Raw genomic sequence first — 12,256 nt, 5'->3', positions numbered from 1 at the left:
TTGCCCAGGCTGGCCTTGAACTCCTGGACTCAAGTGATCCTCTTGCCTTGGCCTCCCAAAGTGCTGGGATTACAGGCATGAGCCACTGTGCCCAGCCTATTATTTTAGTTTTCCCTATGAAATGTCAACTCACTTAATGTCATTTACTGAGAAAGTTATCTTTCCTTCCCACTGATTGGAGACACATTATGTATTATGTATCAAATTCACATGATCAGCTTATGTTTATTTCTATCTTTGTGCAAATACCACATTCTTTCATATGATTTTGTTATCAGATATGATGAACTTCGCCTCCTTGTTCTTTGTTCAAAATCTGTCTCAGCTAGCTTTTGACTTTTATTTTTCCATCTGATTTTACAATTTATGACAATCCTGTTGAGATGTTGATTGGAATTACATTTAATTTGGAGACTGATTTAGGAAATCACTTATTTCTTTACAGTATTTAGTCTTTTGATCCATAAACATGGAGTATTTATAATTTGTTCAGGTCTTTGTTAGGTCCTTTAATAATAATTTTGTCTAGAAAAGTTAGATTTGTTCTTAGGTACCTTAAAGTTGTGTTGCTATTGATAATGGGATTAATATTTTCTAATTATTACTCATATATGGAATATCATTGATATTTGTAAGTTGATCTGATAGCCAATAACCCTTCTGAACATAATCATTTTAATATCATTTTAACTATTTAGTATTCTATTTAAGATAATTTGTAAATTCTCTTAGGTTTTCAATTTAGACACACTGCCTATAACAAAATTCTTTTATCTTTAGTTACATTCCTTATACCATTTTTTGCTGTTTCAATTTTAATTTTAAAAAATCATTGTGCTGGGTGTGGTGACTCACTCCTATAATGCCAGCACTTTGGGAGGCTGGGGTGGGAGGATCATTTGAGCCCAGGAGTTCAAGACCAGCATGGGCAACACAGCGAGATGCCCATCTCTACAAAAAAAAAAAAAAATCAGCTGGGCATGGTGATGTGCTCCTGTAGTCCCAGCAGCTAAGAAGGCTGAGGTGGGAGGATTGCTTCAGCCCAGGAGGTTGAGGCTGCAGTACGCCGTGATGGTGCCACTGCACTCCAGCCTGGGTGACACAGCAAGACCCTGTCTCCCAAAAAAATTTTTAAATCAAAATAATTGTGACTTTAAATCTTAATATAATGTCAAACATGTCAAAAAATTGCAAGAATATAAAAAAAATCAAGAAATAACAGAAAATCCCTGAACACCCTTTACCCAGATTCTCCAACCGTTAACATTTGCTTCTTTTGCTTTGTCTTTCACATTTGAGAAAACGTTGCAGATATGTCCCTTGACCTCTAGATATTTCAGGGTGAATTTCCTAAGAACAAAGACAGTCTCTCACCTAATTACAAAACAACGATCAAAATCAGGAAGTTTAACATTGATATAATACTATTATCTAATCCTCAGTCCCTATTTAAATTTTGCCGATTACCCAGTAATATCCTTTGGGCTCTTTTTCTCCAGTTTAGGTTCCAGTCCAGGATCATACTGCATTTAGTTGTCTCGTCTCTTTAGTCTTCTTTAATCTAAAATAATTCATCAGCCTTTCTTTGTCTTTCATGACCTCAACAATTTTGGAGAGTACAGGCCAGCTATTTTATAGAATCCCATCAATCTGAGTTTGTGTAAGGTTTCCTTATGATTAGATTTAGCTTATGGGTTTTTTTGTTTGTTTGTTTTTGACAAGAACACCACAGAGGTGATGTGTCTTTTTCAGGACATCATATCATTTCTGATGCTAGTTTGTTCCAGGATTGATAACGTTACAGACATTTGGTTAAGGTGGTATACACCAGGTTTGTCTATTGTAAAATTATTTCTTTTCTTTTTTTTTTTTTGAGACAGAGTTTCGCTCTTGTTGCCCAGGCTGGAGTGCAATGGTGCAGTCTTGGCTCAATGCAACCTCTACCTCCCAGGTTCAAGTGATTCTCCTGCCTCAGCCTCCCCAGTAGCTGGGATTACAGGTGCCTGCCACCATGCCTGGCTAATCTTTTTGTATTTTTAGTAGAGATGGGGTTTCACCGTGATCTCCAACTCCTGACCTCAGGAGATCCACCCACCTCGGCTTGCTAAAGTGCTGGGATTACAGGTGTGAGCCACTGTGCCCGGCTGTCTATTGTAAAATTATTTCTATTTCCATTTTCCATTAGTAAGTCACTTGCAGAGAAATACTCTTAGTCCATGTAAATATCCTGTTCCTCATCAAACTTTTCACACACTAGTTTTAGCATTCAATGATGTTTACTATTAAATCAATTACTATTATGATAGTTGCAAATGGTGATTTTCTTCTACAGGTAGGCCCTAGGGTTGTGTATTTGCTCAAATTTACATTACACAAAAAATAGTTTCAGTACTATTAGCCCATACTACAGTAAGAAACAAAGTTATTACTTAGAATTCAATATTTGTTTACAATTCTTATTGTCTTCCGACTGAGGATATATAGTCAAAGTGCTGTGTAATTGAGAATTCCTTGGGAAAGGTCTTTTTCTCTCCTTTTCAGTGTGGCTATTTTATTTCTTTTAAAATACAGTTAGGTTCATTTATTTCTGTTTTAATTCTATTTTAGTATCTTCCACCCCACCAACCCCCTGCCTAATCCCTGTTGATTTGGTTTCATTATTTTTGAGTGGGGAAAACATTAACATGATTTCAAAAGTTGAATGATTCAAAAAGGTATACTCCCAGAGGTAGTGCTTCTCTCTCCATCTCCACCCCGTTTCCACACACCCCCCCCCGTAGGTAGCCAATCTCATTATTTTCTAGTTTGTCCTCTCTGCATGTCTTTTTTTTCCTTTTCTTCCTTTCCTTTCCTTTCCTTTTGAGACAGAGTCTCACTCTGTCACCCAGGCTGGAGCGCAGTGGCATGATCTCGGCTCACTGCAACCTCCACCTCCTGGGTTCAAGAGATTCTCCTGCTTCAGCCTCCCGAGCAGCTGGGATTACAGGCATGTGCCATGACGTCTGGCTATTTTTTGTATTTTTAGTAGAGATGGGGTTTCACCATGTTGGCCAGGCTGGTCTCGAACTCCTGACCTCAGATGATCCACCTACTTTGGCTTCCCAAAGTACTGAGATTATAGGTGTGAGCTACTACGCCCAGCATTGGTGGTGACATATCCTGTACCCAATACTTGTTTTGCTCAATGGTCTTAGCATCCATTGATGGCTTTTTTTTTTGAGTCAATTATTACTACAGTGGTTACAAAGTGGACATTCAGACCTTGATACTTGGTATTGCCTCTCTAGCTCCAAACTCCAGTTTCCCAACATGATTCAGCACCAGGTCTTTGCTGACAATGCTTTTGACCAGTTTGGTTAACTGTCTCCCTCACCCTTGATACTAGCACATAAGAGTAGGCAGGTCTTTAGAATTTATCACAGCACCTGTGAACCAGGCCTAGCCAGGAAAGCAGACACTACTTTAAGCTGTCTTCTACTAATGATTATCAGCGGTAAGTTCTAGCTTCTTTGAATGCAGAGGTAAGCTGTGTTGTCACTATACCTCTGAGAATCAGAAAGCGAGCCCTTGCGTGCTGGATATTCTTTTTGCTCATGTGTTCTTTACATGTAGCTCTCAGATCACAAATTGTACCACAAATAGCAGTGGCCACATCTTAAGGAATCAAACATGATCTGTTTTCCATTGTCCTCAAAAATGATACCATTAGACACAGATTGAATAAGAACATTGACTTTCCACTTCACAGACCAAAGTAGATAACAATCCTTCCAAACTGCAAATGGGAGTGTTTTGTGCAACCTCCTTTTTAACAGGTGCTGACTTATTAGAGAAAATTGCAGATTTTGTAGGTGGCTGGTTATAATAATCTAAGGTTAAAAACAGAACGATAAAAGTTGAAGACATCAGAGATCACATCTAAAAATAAAGCAAATGCTTTTTTTCTTTCTGTAATCCTCAATTAGAAGCCATTTAAGGAAGAGATAATCAGCTCCAGAGACCTGTAAATACAGATTCTGCAGTTCCCACTGGCACTCCTGCTTTACAAATTAATTTTAGTACATTTTGAAATGTGTTAACATCCATCCATCTATGTTGTCCTCTTGGAGTTACAAATACAAATGCAGTTGTCCCCGACCTTGGCCGAGGGGGATATATTCTGAGACTCCCACTGGATGTGTGAGACCTCAGATAGTACCAAACTCTATATATGCTCTTTTTTTTTGTTTTTTTTTTTTTTGATGTGACAACCGAGACAGCTACTAAGTAACTAACAGGCGTGCAGTGTATAAGAGCAGAGTTGACGGACGAAGGGAGGCTTCGTGACCTGGGTGGGGTGGGGCAGGATGGTACGAGATTTCACGTTGCTCCTCAAAACAGCATGCAATTTAAAACTTATGAATTGTTCTTTTCTGGAATTTTCCATTTAATATTTTTGGACCACATTTGACTGCCCAGAACTAAAACTGCAGAAAGTGAAACCTCGGAGAAGCAGGGACTACTATGCTAATTAGAGAACACACTTCACGGCTGGGCACGGTGGCTCACGCCTGTAATCCCAGCACTTTGGGAGGCCGAGGCAGGCAGATCACTTGAGGTCAGGAGTTCAAGATCAGTGTGGCCAACATGGTGAAATCCCGTCTCTACTAAAAATATAAACATTAGCTGGGTGTGGTGGCACGCACCTGTAGTCCCAGCTACTCGGGAGGCTGAGGCAAGAGAATCATTTGAACCTGGGAGGTAGAGATTGCAGTGAGGTGAGATCACGCCACTGCACTCCAGCCTGGGTGACAGAGTGAGACTCCGTTTCAAAAAATAAAAAAGAAAGAAAACAAACTTCATGATGACTATTGTCATAGCAAGCCTCAATAAATACAGCTCTCCTGAAATGATAAAATTCCCTCTTTGTCAGCTGGTAACTTCCAGGGGAAGCTACTTGTAGTCAGGAAGAGAACGTTTCTCTCCAAAGCCATGCAAGTTGAGCCCAGTCAAGACATTGAGGTGTTTATGCAATTTACCCGAAGGAGGCACCCAGGGGGAGAAATGAGATCTCTCTAAGTAAATCTTTGCGGTTAAATTAATGAGATCGTTTATTTCCTAAAACCAAGCACAGCCCAGTGATTGAAAATTAGTTTTAACCAAGGAATAAAGATAACAATGAGAAGCTGGACCTGGAAGTCATCAGAAGGTCCTTCTTAGGACCTGGGCAATCTCTATCTTGGAGCATCTAGAAACTTCTCTTTTCTGTCACTCCTCTCCCTAGATAAAAATCATGACCCACATCCCTCTCTGAATGCCAGATGCATATATATATGCAACTTCTTCTTCTTCTTCTTCTGAGACAGAGTCTCGCTCTGTTGCCCAGGCTGGAGTACTGTGGCTTGATCATGGTTCACTGCAGCCTGGACCTCCTGGGCTCAAGCGATCCTCCCACCTCAGCCTCCTGAGTAGCTGGGATGACAGGTGTGCGCCACCATGTCCAGCTAATTAAATTTTTTTTTTTTTTGTAGAGATGGGGGTCTCACCATGTTGCCCAGGCTGGCCTTGAACTCTTGGGTGCAAGTGATCCTCCTGCTTTGACCTCCCAGAGCACTGGGATTACAGGCGAGAGCCACCACACCTGGCCAATATCCAACTTCTTACCCGTCATTTCCACTTGGAAGTCTCATTGGTATCTGAAAGTCATCATGTCTAAATGGCACTCTTGCTTTTCTTCTCAGGACCTGCTTCTCCTCCACTGTTTCCTATGATGGCGATGGTACCACCACTTACCCAGGGTCACTAGGCAGAGCTAGAAAGTGTGGGATTATCCCTATTTTGTTCCCCTCTCATGCCCCGCATCAATTCTAACAGAAAGTCACTGTTTTCAAAATAGATCCCTTCCTCCCCTCTTTATCCTCTGCCATCTTTCCAGATCAAACCACCATCCTGGTCTGGATCATTCCAATAGCCTACCAACTGGACTCCCTGCTTCCAGTCTTTCCTTTCACTAATTCCCCACAGAACAGCCAGAGCAAACATTTTAAAACATAAATCACCCAATGTAATGGGGTGTCCTAATCCGGATTCTGGAACAGAAGCAAAAGTACATTATTGGGAAAACTGGTGAAATCTGAATAAAGTCTGTAGTTTTGGCAATGGAATCATGGTTAGGTAAGGGGAAACTGGGTAGAGGGTATTTGAGAATCCTGTGCACAATCTTCGCAAGTTTAGTATAAATTATTATTATTTTTTTTCTGAGACGGAGTTTTGCTCTTGTCGCCCAGGCTGGAGTGCGGTGGCACAATTTCGGCTCACACTGCAACCTCTATCTCCCAGGTTCAAGTGATTCTTCTGCCTCAGCCTCCTGAGTAGCAGGGATTACAGGCATGCACCACCATGCCTAGCTAATTTTTTTTTTTTTTTTTTTTCTTTAAGTAGAAACAGGGTTTCACCATGTTGGCCAGGCTGGTCTTCTCAAACTCCTGACCTCAGGTAATCTGCCCGCTTGAGCCTCCCAAAGTGCTGGAAAATAAGCCACTGTACCCAGCCAACTTTAGTATAAATTTAAAATTATCCCAAAATAAAAAATTTTAAAAAACTCCACGAACAGTATCTTGTCACTCCTTTGTTTAAAATCCTTGAATAAGTTCCCACTGCACTGAAATCCACACTCTGCCGTGGCCCCATAGCTCTTGCATGATCTAGCTTCTACTACATTTTCAACCTCAGTTCCTGCCAGTCTACTTACTGTCACTCCTAATGCTCTAGCCAGTGGTTTTCCAACAGTTCCTGGAATATGTGAGGCTGTGTCAGGGGCCAGGGCGTTTGCTCCCTGCATTAGTTTGTGGGGTCAGCCATAACAGAACACCACAGATTGGGTGGTGTAAACAACAAAATCTAATTAATTGTCTCACAGCTCTGGAGGCTGGAAGTCCAAGATCAATGTGCCTGCAGGGTTGATTTCTTAGAGACCTCCTCCTTGGCTTGTGGATGGCTGCCTTCTGCCTATGTCTTCACGTGTTGCACCCAAAGAGTCTGTTTGTTTGTTTGTTTGTTTGTTTTTGAGACAGCATCTCTCTCTGTCACCCAGGCTGGAGTGCAGTGGCACGATCTTGGCTCACCAAAACCTCCGCTTCCTGGGTTCAAGTGATCCTTCCATCTCAGCCTCCTGAGTAGCTGGGACTACAGGTGTGTGCCACCACACCTGGCTAGTTTTTGCATTTCTTATGTACAGATGGGGTTTTGCCACGTTGCTCAGGCTGGTCTTGAACTCTTGAGCTTAAGCGATCCACTCGCCTCAGCCTCCCAAAGTGCTGGGATTCCAGCTGTGAGTCACCACACCCAGCCTAGAGTCTCTTTATGTGCCCAAGTGTTCTCTTCTTATCTGAACACCAGTCAGACTGGATTAGGACCCACTCTAATGGCCTCATTTTAACTTAATCCCCTCTTTAAAGGTCCTGTCTCCACGCACAGTCACATTCTAAAGCTTCCACGTATGAATTTGGGGTGGGGGAACATATATCTCATAGGGCTGGCTCCTTCCCATACTCAAGCCTCAAGTGGACTTGTGTCTTCCGAGGGGCCTTTCTGACCACATGGCCTCAGGCTGAGCTACCTCTAGCCTGTTTATAGCTTTCCTAGCACTTCTTTTGTTTGTTTACTTGCCTATTATCTGCTTCCCCAACTCCATGATTAATGGAGGGCTGGTTTGTCTGTTTTTTTTTTTTCTGAGATGGAATTTCGCTCTTGTTGCTCAGTCCAGAGTGCAATGGCACGATCTCAGCTCACTGCAATCTCTGCCTCCCAGGTTCAAGTGATTCTCCTGCCTCAGCCTACTGAGTACCTGGAATTATAGGCATGCGCCACCATGCCCAGCTAATTTTTTGTATTTTTAGTACAGACGGGGTTTCTCTATGTTGGTCAGGCTGATCTCGAACTCCCGACCTCAGGTGATCTGGCTGCTAGGCCTCCCAAAGTGCTGGGATTACAGGCGTGAGCCACTGCGCCTGGCCTGGAGGGCTGGTTTGTCTTAATGCTGTATCCCCGATCCTTCTCCTAATGCCTGGGACATAGTAGGTGCTCAAAACTTGTTGAACAGCAAACGGTTCATTGACACTTGAGACAAAATCAGAGTCTCATTGGGAAATCATCATGAGTGCAGTTAATCCCGAGGTGTGGCCATCATAGTAATCATGTCTCATATTTGCATGGCACTTTACAGTTTATGAAGTGCTTCCATGTAAACGAACCTCTATGCATCCTCTACGCCCTGATGGAAGCATTATTTATCCTTTTTTTTTTTTTTAAAATAAAGAAACCAAGGCTTAGGCTTACGGTGATAACTGGAACTTCAATACTGAGCTTTCTGTTTCACAAAGAACAACTTTGTGTTCTTTCATTACCACACAGAGGAACTAGAAATGAAATACATTCCAGACACTTCTTTTAGGTAGCCTCCAAGGAGACCTCTGTGAAAGACAGAGCTTCATGTTTCCAGGAACTAAACTGGACATTCTCTTCATTTTATCAGAGGAGTTTCTTTGCCAAGAAATAATGTCCTTGGTGATATGTGGCTAATGAGAATACATATGTTACCCAGGTCTTTTTATTGTGTGAGTGGGAGTGGAATGGAGTGGGGTTTATACATGCCTTTTGTAAACTGTCCTATTTCCAGGAGTATAAAGAAGTGAAGACATTTGGAGAAACTGTTTTCCTAAGTGTTGGTTTTAAATAGCACTTACTATTTCTTTAAATCTATAGTTCTCAGTCTTGTTGCCCCTCAGATTCACCTGGGGGAGCTGTAAAAATCCCAATGCCGGCCGGGCATGGTGGCTCACACCTGTAATCCCAGCACTTTGGGAAGCCGAGGCAGGTGGATCATGAGGTCAGGAAATCGAGACCATCCTGGCTAACACAGTGAAACTCCATCTCTACTAAACACACACACACACACACACACACACACACACACACAAAATTAGCCAGGCATGGTGGCAGGCGCCTGTAGTCCCAGCTACTCTGGAGGCTGAGGCAGGAGAATGGTGTGAACCCGGGAGGCGGAGCTTGCAGTGAGCTGAGATTGTGCCACTGCACTCCAGCCTAGGTGACACAGCGAGACTCCATCTCAAAAAAAAAAGAATCCCAGTGCCTCAACCCCACCTCAGACCAATGAAATCAGAATCCCCAGGGCTGGGACAGCAGCATCAGTGATGGCTAAAGCTTCCCAGGTGATTTTTTTTTTTTTTTTTTTTTGAGGAGTCTCGCTCTGTTGCCCATGCTGGCGTGCAGTGGTGTTATCTCGGCTCCCTGCAACCTCTGCCTCCTGGGTTCAAACAATTCTCCTGCCTCAGCCTCCCTAGTAGCTGGGATTACAGGCATGCACCACCACACCCAGCTAATTTTTGTATTTTTAGTAGAGACGAGGTTTCCCCATGTTGGACAGGCTGGTCTCGAACTCCTGAGCTCAAGTCATCCTCCCACCTCGGCCTCCCAAAGTGCTGGGATTACAGGTGTGAGCCACCCCGCCTGACCCAGGTGATTTTAATAGGCAGCTGTGATTGAGAACTGCTGGTCTAGACCCTCTCAGGGGTGGGGACAGCATAGCCAGTGTCTCCTAAGGGAACATATCAGGTTCAGCCTCAGGGTAGACTCTAAAACTGCACACACTCCCAGCTGGAGAATTCGGTGTTCTGGAAGGTAGTGTTCTGTCCTTCATGCTCATTGGCTGGTTTAGACCAGCCTGCGCCCAGGATCCATTAAATAAAAATCCCAGGGGCTGGGACCCAGGCATGAGTTGTTGTTAAAACTTCTCAGGTGAGTCCAATGTGCAGCCAAGGCTGGGAACCACTGCTTTAAATGGTGCCTGCTTTGTTTGGAAGAGGAAGTAAAGTAGCAAGGCTGCCCCCATTAACCCCATTGAACACCAGTAACCTGGCAGCCATCACCACATGAGCAGCCTCTCATTCAGCTGAACCAGGCAGTGCTAAGCACGGACTCTCACAGGCCTAGATTTATGGCCTTGGATAAACAACGGAACCTTACCTTGGCACGGTGCCGTCCTCCCTAGCACTAATGAAGGCCCAAATAATTCTCATAAGTATGTGCATAAAATAAATGGGCCTCAATTTAAGACAACTTCCCCATTGCACCCTGGTTAATGTAATCACAGTTTGCAGGTTTTCACAATTATACGTATACTGGTTTTATTTTTAACAAGGAAGATATTTACTCATACTGCCACTATTTTTTTCTTACTAGATATTGGGTCATGTCAAAAAATTACTTATATGGTAATTGATAATAGGATAACAACATGTACTCGATTCAACCACTATCATCCATATGACTATCAGTAGCCTCTTTCAATTTAATTATTGCTTCTTATCATCATCAATTTCATTAAATTTTTGGCAGGTAGGGGAGGAAACAGTGCAGATAGCAGTATGAAGGATGGTAGCTGAATGATAAGAGTGTACACCCAGAAAGTGCAAAGAAATGAACTGAGTTTATTAAATAGTTTGGAAACGCGGTGAGACAAGAGAATTATCCACTACTGCACTGCTTTCCTTAGCAACTCTGCCTCCCACCAAAAACTCCACACTTAACCCAGGACAGAAAAAGAGCACACCAGCACATGCCTTGGCTTAAAACACCAGTTTTGAATCCCTGGCTAGATAAAGCTAGCATTTAGTAATTAAAGAATTGTTAGATAAATATATACTTCTTATGTTCAGATTTTGAAGTATTAACAAGTATGAATAGAAATGGATGCAGCCCTCCTTTTCTTTTCTTTTTTTTTGAGACAGAGTTTCACTCTTGTCGCCCAGGCTGGAGTGCAGTGGTGCGATCTCTGCTCACGGCAACCTCTGCCTCCCGGGTTCAAGCAATTCTTCAACCTCAGCCTCCTGAGTAGCTGGGATTACAGGTGCACACCACCATGCCCAGCTAATTTTTCTATTTTTAGTAGAGACGGGGTTTCGCCATGTTGGCCAGGCTGGTCTCGAACTCCTGACCTCAGGTATCCACCCACCTCAGCTTCCCAAAGTGCTGGGATTACAGGCGTGAGCCACCGTGCCTCTCCGCAATGCTCCTTTTCTGCCTCTCTGGGACCAACTTTGAATCTGCTGGACAACCAACAGCAGCTGAATATGTAAATCAGAGGAGGGCAAATTGGCAAAGAAGTCTAATGAAGTGGGGCTGGGCCGTGTGGTCCAATGGCCCCAGGAGCAAGACCTGGGGTCCGTGGAGCAGAGTCAAGCAGAGCCTGGGGGGCAGGGGGTGGGAACTGGGCCAAAAACACATTTAGGGCCTCTTTAGTATAACAAGATGGCAGGACTGGGGCTTGGGCAAGTTGGGTGCCATGACAGGGAGACAAGGAGCAGGTCCCCTGGGCAGTTCCAGAGTCTACATGCTGGGGAGAGGGAGGCAAGCCAGGCTACAACAGCTGAGATTTATTCTAGAGGAAGCAAACTGTGTCCAAGGACTGCACAGAGTGAATAGGTGATCGGTGCTTCTCTTGCAGGCCAGCCTAAGTCTCAAAGGGTCCTGGCCCTTGGCGTGGGCCTGGATCCTGATTGTAAGGTGGATAACCTGTTATTTTAAATTCCTAAGAGAGTAGTCAAAAAACCTTAGCACCTGCCAAGAAAGGATATATAATAATACATAATAACCATACGAATTTTGGGGACTATTTGAACTGGGCAGAGGATAAACCAGATTACAGTGGTCCCACCAATCTATAGGGATCACAGTGAGGCCACGTGTCCCCTCTGCACCTCTTTTTTATTTTTAGGTGTCACTCTGTCACCCAAGCTGGAGTGCAGAGGTGCAAACATGGTTCACTGCAGGCTTGACCTCTTGGGCTCAAGCGATTCTCCCACTGCAGCCTCCCAAGTAGCTGGAACCACAGGTGTGTGTGCCACCACGCCTGGCTAATTTTTTAATTTTGAAGAGATGGGGGTTTCACCATGCTGCCCAGGCTGGTCTCAAACTCCTGACCTCAGGTGATCTGTCCACCACAGCCTACCAGAGTGCTGGGATTACAGGTGTGAGCCATAGAACCTGGCCTCTCTACACCTCTTCAAATGGACAGCTGTTTTGAATGAACTCATGGAGATGGAGGCATAGAGAAAAAGAGAGAAAGCAAGGAAATTTGTTTGGAAAGACTAAAAGATATTTAAAAAATTTTTTTCCAGCCAGGCATGGTGGCTCACGCTTGTAATCCCAGCACTTTGGGAGGCCAAGACAGGCAGATTGCTTGAGTCCAGGAGTTTGA

General features: G+C 43.6%; 1 protein-coding gene across 1 annotated transcript in view; it reads right to left on the bottom strand.

The window, feature by feature from the left end:
• The window catches only part of PITPNC1 (phosphatidylinositol transfer protein cytoplasmic 1), a 236,934-nt gene that overhangs the window by 103,063 nt on the left and 121,615 nt on the right, over positions 1 to 12,256 (bottom strand). The window lies entirely within an intron of this gene.

Source organism: Pongo abelii, chromosome 19 (genome assembly GCF_028885655.2).
Source record: "Pongo abelii isolate AG06213 chromosome 19, NHGRI_mPonAbe1-v2.0_pri, whole genome shotgun sequence".
NCBI lineage: Eukaryota > Metazoa > Chordata > Mammalia > Primates > Hominidae > Pongo > Pongo abelii.
This window is presented reverse-complemented; position numbering and strand designations above follow the sequence as displayed.